Source organism: Mus musculus, chromosome 5, assembly GCF_000001635.26.
Source record: "Mus musculus strain C57BL/6J chromosome 5, GRCm38.p6 C57BL/6J".
In the NCBI taxonomy this organism is placed as follows: domain Eukaryota; kingdom Metazoa; phylum Chordata; class Mammalia; order Rodentia; family Muridae; genus Mus; species Mus musculus.
Window position 1 is genome coordinate 74,934,981 of NC_000071.6, and position 13,737 is coordinate 74,948,717.

Below are 13,737 nucleotides of genomic sequence, written 5' to 3' on the forward strand. Positions count from 1 at the left end.
CTAACATAAAGACATGGCCAAGGATTTTCTGAACCCTCTTACAATTTTTAAAAAAAAAAAAACACATTTATACAGGTAATGGAAAGAAATGACTTTTTAATTAAAGATTTACTATTGTTATTTTTAATTGTGTGTATGGAAGGTCTGAGTGTGGATGTGTGCACCTAAGTGCAGGTGCTCAAGAGAGCCAGAGGAGCCAGAGGAGCCAGCTTCCCCCTGGAGTTACAAGTGGTTGTGAGCCTGTCACCATGGATACTGAGTACCAGACTCTAAAAGAACAGTATGTGCTCTTAACCACTGAGCCATCCTCTATAAACCCAGAATTTAAAAAAAAAAATTTACTTTCAGGCTAGGGAGATGGCTCAGTGGTTAAGAGCACTTGCTGCTCTTGCAGAGGTCCTGAGTTCAATTCCTAGCACGCACATGGTAGCTCAAAACCATTCACAACTTTAGTTCCAGGAGATCTCATGTCCTTTTCTGACCTCTTTCGACACCAAGTATACATGTGGTACATACATATACATGTGGGCAAAACATTCACTCATAAAATAAAAAGAATACTTTTTTAAGATGTCTTTCATTGCAAAGAATGATCTTGCCTGTAGTCAGAACTAGGCTGGACCACAAAGATAAGGAATGGACACCTCTCTGTGTATGCCTGCCACAGGTAAACTGCTTTAAGTCTCGTGGGCGTGCTTCAGATCCTCCTGTTCGTAGACCTCAATATATTTGAGAATCCTTCCATTTTCTCTTTAGGCAGAGTGAGTCACATTCCGCTGGTGCAGCGCTGACTCACTGGAGACCAGTTATGGAGAGGACATTTAGAAAAGGACCTTTTGGATTCAAAGTCTAGAGATGGATCATTTCCTGGTGCGTGTCAGCAGAAGAACTCACGCAGCTGGCCCTCTGAAAGGAATTCTTAAGTCCCAGCGCTCAGAGGAAACTGTGGAGTTAAGATTGTTTGTTCATGGCAGAATTGGCTCTAGAACCAGAAAGGTTAAATTATAAATCTTCGACAAAACACAAGTTTCTCTACATCATTTTCCTCTGGAACTAGATGAGAAACAGCTGGACGCTGGAATAGAAAAACCACTGGAAAGACTCAATGGTGGCCAGCAATGCTTGCTCTGGCCCTTCCTGCAGCCAATGCCCGATCCCAGACTCAGCTCAGCTGTCTGATTCCCCAGAATCTCTTCCAGAACATTCCACCTCTTGCTTCCTCCTGAGCACACCTCCCCATTCCTCATGGCACTCTGGCTACTGGGAAGTATCTTACTCACCTGTTTGTCATCACTATTCTTGCCACAGTGTGTCATGAGAGTAGCAGTCTCGCCTGGCTGTGTGTCACAGTCACATCCCACAGGGCAGGCACATGCAGGTGCTCAGCTGATGTGTTCCGACGGGCTCGCACATGACTGACTGACCACTGCATTCTGCAGTTTTCTCCTCACCATTTCTTGTGCAGCCAGAGGCAAGCTGATGAGATGCACAAGAATAGTTTGGCACCAGCCTGACTTCAAACTCCACTTGAGATACCTAGAAAGTCTAGCCGGCGCAGGCTTTTGTGAGTTCAGCATAGATGGCTTATTTTTCTCACATCTGTCTCCCTAGCCTTCAGAACTCTGCTTGGGATATAAAAGACACTCAACAAATGGATAGATCTTTACCAGTTACGTGTTAACCATTATTACTAACAACCTATCTCATCTAATCACCACTACAACAGAATGCTTGTACTGGCTGGATTTGTGTGTCAACTTGACACAAGCTGGAGTTATCATAGAGAAAGCAATTTCAGTTGGGGAAATGCCTCCATGAGATACAACTGTAAGGCCTTTTCTCAATTAGTGATCAAGGGGGGGAGGGCCCCTTGTGGGTGCTGCCATCCCTGGGCTGGTAGTCTTGGGTCTATAAGAGAGAAGCAAGCCAGGGGAAGCAAGCCAGTAAGTAACATCCCTCCATGGCCTCTGCATCAGCTCCTGCTTCCTGACCTGCTTGAGTTCCAGTCCTGACTTCCTTTGGTGATGAACAGCAGTATGGAAGTGTAAGCCGAATAAACCCTTTCCTCCCCAACTTGCTTCTTGGTCATGATGTTTGTGCAGGAATAGAAACCCTGACTATGACAGTGCTAAACTGTACGTCACATTTTATAGATGAGAAAAAGGAGCTTTGGAGTTCCCTTCAGTTCAAAAACAAAACAACAAAAACAAACCTCTCCAGGAAGAATGTTTGTAGGCAGGTCTGTCAGACACCAAGACCATAAAACAGTTGCCATCTCCCGGCCTCCCAAATGGCCCTAACACAAAGTCAAAAAGAGTTTTCTTTTTTTAAGGCGTTTAGTGGGATCAAAGCTGCATCCTACTATAATCCACTGAACCAAAATGTAACCTCATCACCACTGTACCCAGGCCAGGGCCTGGCACGGAGCGGGTGTTGATGAGCGTTAATAAGTAATTGATTGAAGAAAAGAACTAAGGGAGACAGGAGGGGAGTAGAAGGAAGGGTGGGAGAGAGATCTCTGGAGACCCTCGGGGAAAGGCCAGCAGTCATGGGCTTTCTGAGAGGGTGTTATGTCAGAAGCAGCATACACGTGTAGATCCTGTCCCTGACTTCATGATAGAAGCTGCCAGCACCCTGGGAAGCCCCAAATGTGTCCCTGCTCCATCTGCCAAGTCTCCAGTCCTATCAGCATCCTGCCTGGTATTTGAGCTCTCTCAAGGAGGACCTGGGTTGACCCTGTGACCTGCCAGGAGGGAAGAAACAAAGAAACACTGTCTGGGATGTGAATTCCTGTCTCCCACCCCTGTTCCTCCATCACATTAAGGAATAAGACCAGATCCCCCAGGGTGAACGGAGCTCAGCAGTGGAGCACTACTCGCCTTGGATGTACAAGGTCCTAGATTGTGGTCCTCAATAAAAGAGAGCGGGGCTGGCAAATTGGCTCCGTGGGTATTGAGTCTGATAATCAGAGTTTGATCCGAGAACTCACAATGGTAGGAGAGAAACAAGTTATTCTCTGACCTCTGCATGCAAGATCTGGTACACACACACACACACACACACACACACACACACAATTAATTAATTAATCAATTATTCATAATAAATAAACAGATGTGATTTTTAACTTTTTAAGAAAGAAAGAGAAAAAAAACCCTCCAAAAGTCCAGTGCTGAAACAAAGATGAAACAATTTGAAACAATGAGGGACTGAGTCAGGGCTGGGGAGGCTTAATCATCTTCCTTTGATGACTGACCTGCAGGCTCACTTCCTTGGGCAAAGGCATCTCATTTGAGGTGTGGAACTCCATTGCTATTTATCTGCCTGTGTTCTGTGCAGATAGGAGTTCTAATGACCGTGTCTGCTTTATTTCAAAATAGAGCCAGCCCCACCACAGGACACGGGCCCTGGTTACGTTTTTTTAAATTTATGCATTCAGCACATGCTAATTGGACCCAGGTCTGCTCCAACATGTTCTGAAATCCAGCTTTTTCTGGAAGTTGGCAGCAAACTCTTCAGACGAGACTCCTCGATTGATTGGCTATGAGACTATTTGAAGTCCTTCTCTTCTCTCTCTCTCTCTCTCTCTCTATCTATCTATCTATCTATATATATATATATATATATCCCTGGATATATTCATTTACTCCCTGTACTATACAGAGATGGGCAAGGGTTCTTGGAAGTGGGATACTCAAGCCTCAAGTGAGTATTCTAACAATCTAAGTGCCCCCCATATGACTTTCTAAGTTCGGAAATACTCTCCATTCCCCCAGACACTTGGCCCCACATGCTTTAGCTGAGATGTGAGCTGTGTGGCTGCCTGAGGTGAGCGCTGTTACAGCTGCCGAGTTGAACACGCTCATCAGGGATTTTTGCCCTAATACAGTTTGCTCTCTGGCTAATGAGGCAATAAGAGGAAAATGCAGTGTCCAAGTGAGAAAGGGGTTAAGCATCCAAGTCGGGAGAGTGCGATGGAGAGATGTTGGAGAATAGAGAACTCTTTGCTGGAAAACCTAAATGAAGAGATCGCCATGCAACGATCTCATTTCAGGCCATCCTCTTGGATTCATAAACAGAACATCAGCAGCTCACATTCATTCCTACAATCACAAGATTCCCAGGATCTTGGCACATGCTATCCCTTCTGCAGGAAGAGAGGCATTTAACCTTTTGAACCGGTTTTGCTATACATCTCTCCTTTTTAAAAAGATTTGTTTTATATATATATTAACTTTATATATATAAAATATATATATATATAAAATATAACTTTATATTATAAAAAGATTTATATGTGCATACACTGTCACTATCTTCAGAAAAAGAACACAAGAGGACATCAGATCCCATTACAGATGGTTGTGAGTCACCATGTGGGTAGTGTGAATTGAACTCAGGACCTCTAGAAGAGCAACCAGTGTTCTTAACCACTGAGCCATTGTTCCAGCCTCTGACTATACATATCTTTAACATGCCATGACTAGATAAATATGGAGGCTTCTTGATGCAGACTTACTTTGGAAGCTTATAAGGGAGATGCCCATCTGCAGAGGAGACTTTAATGACCGGAAAGAAGCCTTCCATGAACTTCAATGAGTCCCATTAAACAGCTGCCATCACAGCACAGTTAAATGCCCTGGAAATGAAGTCAGACCAAGCTATGTCTCTCTGATTCAGGGACAGGGACGATCCCAAAGCTCAGCTCTGGCCAGCATGTCTTGAAACTGCCCCTTCTAAGCCCCACACCTGTTTTATTTGGGGTATAAGTGTCCACAGATCAACAGGCGTGTGCCCACACAAGCATCCATGGCATCAAATTGTCTCTCCAGTGACTGTGGCATTACTGAAAACGACTCCTGCCTGGCAGCCTGGACCTGTCATCCCTCTAACTAGAGGCACAGCTGGGAAGCCAGTCGTGACTGTTCTCTCCTGATTGCTGCTATTATCCTTGGCTTCCCTGGGTCTTCTTGTTTGAGGGACAGTAGAGAGTGCAAAGAAAGGAGGTGGTGCTTATGTCTGGAACGAATGTGCCTTTATGGTAGGGATGCCCTGTGAGTCTGAAGGTAAAGCTGAGCAAAGGCCAGGCAGGATACGAAGGAGCATGACCAATCACCAAATAGGGGGTTATTGGCCACACGCTTTATTGGGCCATAACATCCCCCCTTTCTGCTTTAGATGTCAGCAACTGGTCACAAGCTTGATGGCGATGTGTGCAGGAGGCAGCAAAGATTCACTCTTCGACTTAATTCTCCCTAAAGCTGTGTACTCCCCTTCCCTGGCTATGTTCTCAGATGAGCACACACATTCAAGAAGCAAGGGCTCGCCTGGACACCAACTGTCAGCAGGACATTTCATGTCCTTCCTACTTCAGCAAGAATATTTATTTTCTCCAACTTTAAAAAGTTAGTGGTCTGTCTGAGGAAGAAGAGGAGACACAGACAAATGGAGCCAAGAGGGAAGACTGTTGAGACAGCCAGGTCTCCTGGTTGGCTGCTACAGACCTGTATCTGCCCCTGCTGAGGCAGATTGTGTATCCTCAGACATTCGGGCCCCCTCCAGTTCCCTTTCCCAAGATCTCTCAGAGAGAATAGGTCTCCTTGTGTTCCTGGAATGGTTTGGTCAGGGCTTCTGTAGAGTTGGGTGCTCTAAGCAGCTCAGTGCATCTGCATCAGCTTAGGGCAAGCTCATAGCTCGCTTAGCAGAGTGCTTGCTTGTGTGGCAAGCATGAAGCCATGGGTCCCCATCCCTTGTATGGCACCAACTGAGAGTGCTAGTATACATCTGTAATCCTGGTACTCAAGAGGTCATCTTTGGCTGTGTAGTGAGTTCTAGGCTAGCCTTCATATGCATGTCCTGGCTCCAAGGAGGAGGAAGAGGAAGGAGAGGAGGAGGGTGTTCGCTTAGTAACTCCCATTTGCAAAGAACTCCCCAGTTTAGATAATCTTGTACCATGGAAGAGCTGGAGGAGATTGGAAAGATAAACTATGGAGAACCTGGGAAGAGTCATGGGCGCTGGCACGTGTCTTGGCACTGAGAAGGAAGCTTAGAGCCTTGAGTCTGAGGCCAGCCTAGGGTTCATAGTAAAATATTGTCACAAAACAAACAAACAAACAAAACAAAAACAAAAACAAACAAGAACTCTCCCTGGTTCACAGAGGTCTCTGAACTCTCCTCTCCAGACACCACATTTATTACACATTTTTCATTCAAATTTCAAAGCCAAACTAGAAAATGTGGTCTGTCAGACAGCAGTGCCAGCAGAGGTTCCCTGCCTAGCTCACTTCACTGCCCACACAGAACCTGCTGTCCCTGACACACCACAACTCTGAACTTTCCATTTATTTGTTTGGTGCTGCCTAGTCTTAAGCCAGGCTGTAAAAAACATCTCCAAACACCGGGACCCCAGGCCAGGGTGGATTCCTAGATGAGTTCTAAATCAGCATTTGTGTTTGGCAGACTCCAGATCTTCGTGGAAAGGCCAACCAAACAGTCGTTATCCATTATGGGTGCCTGCTCGGGCTCTTGTTATTGTGGCTGTATCCAGCGGGGACTGGGAATCCTGGCGCCAGAGCGCAGCAGTCTAGCCCTGCAAGAGTCAAGGATTGAGGAGGCAATAGCAGGAGAAATACGGTAAAGCTTCCATCAACAGCTCTGATTCCAGGATGAGCCCCTGGGATGCAGCCTGGCCCAGGCGCTGGTCCCGAGCTTGTGGCAGCCCTGCCCCGCTGAGACTGCGAGTGATTGAAATGCAATCGACCTATGGTCAGGAAAGAAGCGTGGGGGGTGAAAAGAAGAGAGATAAGTCTTTAATCAAGGTGCCTGTCCATCACCTAACACTCTCCAGACTTAACCCAAGTGAAAGAAATAACTCTCTTTAGTTTCTGTTCCCAGTCTGCTCTATAAATTAAGTGTAGACTGGCTTTTCCCCACTCTCATCCACACAGCTCGCCTCTACAGCAAACCAGGAGAAACAGATTGGACAAAATACCGTGCGGCAGAAACTCAAGAAGTTAGTATTCAGTATATCATTCCTGATTAAATAAACTAGCTAAGAAGCTAGAGAGAGAGAGATTTGAGAGAGCTTCACACACACACATACACACAAGTACATACACAAATGTCAACATATAAATGTACAAACACATATACACAAACACACAAACATACAAACACATATATACACACACACATACACACATATGCACACACAAGCACACACATATATAAACACATACAAGCTGGCACATGCACACATACACACACACACACACACACAGACAGACATGAAAAGAAACTTAAGTTTTAAAAATTTACTCAGTTAGTGCTGGGTATGAGGCAGGAGGATCTCTGTGAATTTGAGGACAGCCCAGTCCACAGAATGAGTTCTGGGTCAGCCAGAGCTACATAGTTAAGTCTCAAAACAAAACTGCCCCTTCACTTTTGAAGCTTAGCAGAGGGGCGATTCCTTCCTTTGGCCTGCCTGAAACCCCATCTTTCCGAAGGAAGGAAAGCACACCTACTCAGGACAGCCTTTCTTGTCAGTAGCCACCAAATGTTTAAGTACTGAGCTCTGAGTCAATCCCAAGGACAACATAAAATCAGTGTGTGTGTCCGTGAGATCATTTGTTTGTGAGTGCACAAGTAATGTGTTTAGTGTGTATAAAAGCCATAAGTTGTCTTCCTCAGTAACTCTCCACCTCGTATTTTGAGACAGTCTCCCAGGAAAACTGGAGTTCATCTTTCCAACCCCCGGGCCTTTTCAAATGAAGTTAAAACACTCACCATCCAGCTTAGGCCATGATGGAGTTTTGTGCAATTATCAAAGGTAGGCCATCAGCCCTCAGCTTTCAGCCCCAGGTATCTGGCTGGCTTCTCTTAAGGGACAAGCCTTCTCCGCACCTCCTAACCCCCTTGTTGGAAATTTCCCTGATCTCTGCACGTTGACAGACGCCTGTGTAAATGCCCCATCAAAAGCCCTCACTGAGAACAAATGGATCAATCTCTTGACTTTGTTCTTGGCTTAGATCTCTTCTAGAGATCTGCTGGTGGTGAGAGGGTGTTGGAGATCAGAAGAGGTAGCACTCCTTCTGGAACATTCCTGGAATGTGCAGTAGCAATCCCTGTAGGCTTTCCACTGGACAGCAGACACCCAGGGTCCCCAGGGACCTGGCCCTTGAGGTAGCTTTATGTCTCTGTGACTGTATCTAACATTTCCCAAGCTGCCCATAGAAACACACACTCTGAAAAGCACACTTTCCTTGCTGGGCACAGCAGAGCCAAATACCTGTCTCTAGAGCTGTTCTGGGAAATCAAGGACTTAGAGTCACTGGAACTTGGGCTAAAGCTTAGGAATAAAAATCACACGTGGGCCAATTCCACATTCTATTGCTTTCCTTCCTGCCTGGATCAGAATCTTCCTAAGTGACACACCCTTCCTCTGACTCTTCACCCTTGCACCCCACAAACCCTAAGAAATAGGTGAGAAGCATGATTCAAATCAACCAAAAAATGAAGTCATGCCAATATTTAGTTTCTAATTGTGATTCATGGTTGTATCAAAAAAACAAACAAACAAACAAACAAAAAAACAACAACCAACCAACCAAAAAATAAACAAAAACAAACACAAACAAACAAACACCCAAACCTGTGTAAATCAAATCAAATCAGCCCACAAGCAGCGATGTCTTTCTCTTGCGGGCCTTGCAGCAGTAGATTGCCTCAACAGACCTGATCAAGCACTATAGCACTATTTGGGGGGCCACACAGTTCATCCCCAAACAACATACTGATGAGCATCATGACCCAATTATGAGGAAAGAATTCCACAAACCACAAAGAGAAAACCCTTCTCTTCCAAACGAGCGGTTGGGAAGGCAGAAGAGATCCTCTCTGTGGCTGCTGACGTGTCACTTTCTGGGGTTTTTATCTTGAGCTCAGAGCTCAATCCAAGCGGAGCTGAGAGACCTTAAACAATGAGGGCTCTTTTCTGCTTCACACCCACTCTTCCGAGCTCAGAACGGAGCAAGCGTCAGGCAAGAGTAGCAGCCTTGGATAAGTTGAGATATTTATGACACCAAAATAAAGATGTTCCCCGTTGCCGAGGCCTCGCAGTCGCACGGAGAAACCACGGAGATGGAAAGACAAGCCAAGGCTCTCTCAGCGTTTATAACCTTCCCTTTTGCCTGCCTGGCCCGCGGAGAAGTGGCAGAGACGCAATCGGACGAAAGAGGGCAGTGTTTGCTGTGGCTTTTGTCCCGCTCTTGGCTCTAGCACAATGCAAGTGAGCCAAGACAGAACTATGCCCAGCATTTCATAACACAGGAAGTGGGGAGTAGATTAGATACCGGGCGCCTCAGTCCCCACAAGGGAGCAGCGAGAGAGTCTGTAAAAAGTCACTGCTTTCCCTCTACAAAACCTAGCTATTCGGGAGGCTTTGGTTTTGGTGGGGTGTTTTGGTCGGCTTGGCCAAATTTCTCAGAGAACTTAAGAGAATGTGTAATATTTTCAAACCATCACGAGTTCGATGGATGGATCCTTTAGTTGAAACCATTCGTTTTGCAGATGGGGGCCAGATTTCTCCATTTATCATCCGTTTCGCTTTGTGCTAAGATTTTATCGCTATGTGAGGGGGCAGGCAGATTTCCCTACAGGAGGTATTTAGAGAATTTGCAGTCATTTCAAAGTAAGACACACACACACACACACACACACACACACACACACACACACACACATCATGAGGTTCTAGCAAGAGAATTCTATCCTGAGCCCTGCACGTCATCGAACTGGGAGAGATTTGATCCATGTTCTTTGGGAGGAACTATCTGGATGTATCATTGTAGTCAATGAAGGACTGAAATTCTAGCAGCTAAAAGGTGCTCATGCTGGCTGCCAACATAGCTGTCTATTCTCAGCTGACATCTTCTCTGTTGACAAGGAAGGATGCTTACTTCTTCCATGGAGTAATTCCTTCCTACAAATATGTTTGAGCTTAGCTATGTATAAGATTACTTTGGGTGTTTGTTTGAGGCAGGATCTAATAGTCACTGTTGCCCAGAATTAACCTCAAACTCCTGAAAGTCCTCCTGCCTCAGCTTCCCAAGTGCCGGGATTACAAGTGTCAGCCACTAAACCTGGCTCAATATATAAGGTTCTATTATAAGACAAAAAACAAAAAAACAAACAAAACGCAAGACAAGGACATAATGTTAGCCTTTAAGAAAGGAGGCATCAAATAAGACACAGGGCTGGATTGTAACCCATAGGTAGAATTCAAGGCCATGGGTTCAGTCCTAAGCATAGCCAAGAGCTTTTTAAAAGAAGAGTCAGACAAAACTATTAATAGTTATAATACAAGAACAGCAGAGTCCACAGGGGAAAAAGTATTCATTGCAAAAGTAGAGGTCGTTTGCATCTGGACTAGAGGATGAAGGAAGACACATGGAAGAGAGACTTGCCCTTGAGCTCTGAAGAACCAGTGGGCTTTAAGAGACCCACAGGTGGTTGAGAAAGAGGCTCGTGGGCTGAGAGAAAGCCAGGCTTCAAGAACAGTGGTGCATACTTATAAACCCAGCACCCCGGAAGCTAAGACAGAAGATCGAAAGTTTAGGGCTCGCCTCAGCTACATGGAGGGACCCTGTCTCCAACAGGAAGCTAAGCTGAAGAAGAGCATGGGCCAATTAAAAGTCAGCCGGAAAGTGCAAAGGATCATACTAAAGGGAGGTGAAGAGTCTGGAAAGGCTACTTATAACTTCTCTGCAGACATAGCAACCAGAACAGTGGATTTGATCCAAAAGCCATGGGTAGGAATGCACTGGGGTGTTTGGGGAGGGTTCAGGGGACAAGCACACACACACAAAAAGACAAAAGCAGAGGAGAAGGCACAGTGATTTGACAGCCAAGTGAATGACATTGGAGATAGTGAGGGTGGAAGTGTCACCAGCACAAGGCACAGGAAGGTTGGGGGAAGAGAAGCAGGAGTTCCCAAGTTCATGTGTTGACTCAGATCCTAAGATAAATAGTCACTACTCACTATGGATCTGGCCAAAGCACAGGTAAGAACCAGGGCTGGTGCTAGAAGGAAGGTCAGGAAAGGGAGGGGTGCATTTCAGATAAAGCCTTGTGCACCTGACAATGACCCTTCAGGAAGGTCATCTTGCCATCCCAAGCCACAGCCTCTGAGTCCCTCATCAATGCTCCAGACACTGGCCTGCTGGGACACTGGGCTTGGCACGTGGCTTGCCTGGACCTTGCCTGTTTGCCACTGGTTTGACCACTGACCCAAGAAAACCTGATATTGAAATAGGGACCGGTATGAAGTCCTGGGAGGAGAGAGGATGCTCACTTGCTGTGCACCAGGATTAATCCTGTAAGAAAACCCACTTCATCCCAGAGCCCACTGAAGGTCTCTGAAGCTTTGTGCTCTGGATACTGGAGCAAGAAAGCCCCAAGTTTGAGGTCAGCTACAGCTATAGAATTCAAAACCCTGTCTCAAAATGTAGAAACACATTGACTATAAAGATATTTTCGAAAACGTGATCTGGCTTTTAGATAATCATTTGGAACAAATTTCTGGGTACACTTCCACTGAAAAACAAATCATAAAAAATTTTAGAAAAAGAAAAAATAAAAGAAAGGAGGAAAGAAGGGGGAAGGAAGGAAGGGAGGGAGGGAGAGAGGGAGGGAGAGAGAGGGGGAGGGAGGGAGGGAGGGAGGGAGGGAGGGAGGGAGGAAGGAAGGAAGGAAGGAAGGAAGGAAGGAAGGAAGGAAGGAAGGGGAAAGGAGAGGGAAGGAAGGAAGGGAGGGAGGGAGAGAGGGAGGGAGAGAGAGGGGGAGGGAGGGAGGGAGGGAGGGAGGAAGGAAGGAAGGAAGGAAGGAAGGAAGGAAGGAAGGAAGGAAGGAAGGGGAAAGGAGAGGGAGGGAAGGAAGAGAGGGAGGGAGAGAGGGAGGGAGAGAGAGGGGGAGGGAGGGAGGGAGAGAGGGAGGGAGAGAGAGGGAGGGAGGGAGGGAGGGAGGGAGGAAGGAAGGAAGGAAGGAAGGAAGGAAGGAAGGAAGGAAGGAAGGAAGGAAGGGGAAAGGAGAGGGAGGGAAGGAAGGGAGGGAGGGAGAGAGGGAGGGAGAGAGAGGGGGAGGGAGGGAGGGAGAGAGGAAGGAAGGAAGGAAGGAAGGAAGGAAGGAAGGAAGGAAGGAAGGAAGGAAGGAAGGGGAAAGGAGAGGGAAGGAAGATGAAATTCAATTCTTTAGTAAATGTTATTGGAAGAAAAATGGGACATTAGGCAGAACTGTAGAATATTGGAAAGATCAGGAAGGAAGCTTGAATCCTGCCGTACTTTAATAATCTGTGTGAGCATAGATCTGTCGCTTCACTATTCTGAGCCACAGTTTTCATGTCCGTACAAGAAAGTGATAGAATGTTCTATCTAACATTCTCTTATGACCAGGTAACTTAGGGAACACTGCTCTGCATGGTTCCCAGCACAGGGTAGATTAATGAAGTCACTGCTTTCCCTACTGTGGACCACTCTGGCACTCAATAGTCTCTGATGAGCCACTCCACCTTGTTCCCTGCCCTTAGCATCATCCTAACTAAAACATGGGGCCCCCATGTCCACATGTTTTGATCTGTCACAGAGCTCAGCGTTCTTGCCCTTGTTACTTACCGAGGGAGCCCTGCCCCTTAACTAGAAGGCAAGCATTTCAGAATTCAGTCAAGCCCAGTTGCCAGGGGATTCTGAGTCCCAGAGAAGGACCCATTCCTCTTCCCAGCACTCCAGAACCAGAAGGTGCCATTCCTGGCTCAGGTCCTCTTGACTATAGGGAAATGTCACACTGCCTCCTGATAGTGGCACTAATGAGCTTAGTCCATCTGTGCAGCGCTCCTCCCTGCCCTCCATCGCAAACTGTGCATTTACAACACTCCCTTCCATCCTTACCCCCAAGACAAAGCTTTGGGGAAACAACAGAGGCAGTTACACACACAGGCCAAGTGGCTCCACTCCTCAGCTCCATCACTGTGGCAGTTAAACAATGTCTCAGCCCCTCTGTGCCTCAGGTGCTTCCTCTGCGAAATGGGATGGCAGCTCCAGCTTTCCAAAGAGCGGTCACAGAGCTGGCTTGAGATAATGGAGCAGGGAGGGCTCTAAGAACCTGATGCAGAGCAAATGCTTGTATTTTACTGGGAATGGAACCCTGAGCCTTGGTGCATTCTAAGCACACAGTCTATCACTGGGCCTCACCCTCAGCCCAGCCCATAGCCAGTCCTTTAAATGTCTTCTACTTATCCATTCTCTTCAAATGGGCACACTGGGGCCCAAAATGGTGAGTTCAAAGGCACACCTCTGAAAAGACAGAGCAACAGCTTTAATGGGGAACTAAATCCACAGCCAGGTCACAGATAATTAGATCAAGATAGCCTCCCTTTCCCTCTATTTTAAATACACACACACACACACACACACACACACACAAATCCCCATGAAGACCACCTCTGTCTGGTTCAGTCCTCTCTTCCCCTTCACCTCCCAAAAGGTTAAAGGTCAAGTGTGGATTGGAAAGTTGTGTCAAGAAAGATGTGGATTGGGCCAGGCTGGGCTTTCCTACCCTTGCCTGCTGAATCTCTGAGCTGAATCGTTGAATCGTTCACCTTCAGTCCAGTGCCCTGATCTCCTTAGCAAACAGCAGTGAGCATGCGTCCGAAGATGGAAAGATAAGTCCGCACCTCCCCTGGGTGAT

At 46.5% G+C, this 13,737-nt stretch overlaps 1 long non-coding RNA gene across 1 annotated transcript; it reads right to left on the reverse strand.

Moving 5' to 3' along the window:
* Nucleotides 1-6,146: 6,146 nt before the first annotated feature.
* On the reverse strand, nucleotides 6,147-9,307 carry Gm52779. The gene is made up of 2 exons (XR_003955748.1): nucleotides 8,651-9,307; nucleotides 6,147-6,760 (listed from the first exon to the last, which is right to left on the reverse strand). It is a non-coding gene; the product is annotated as a predicted gene, 52779 (long non-coding RNA).
* Nucleotides 9,308-13,737: the final 4,430 nt, after the last annotated feature.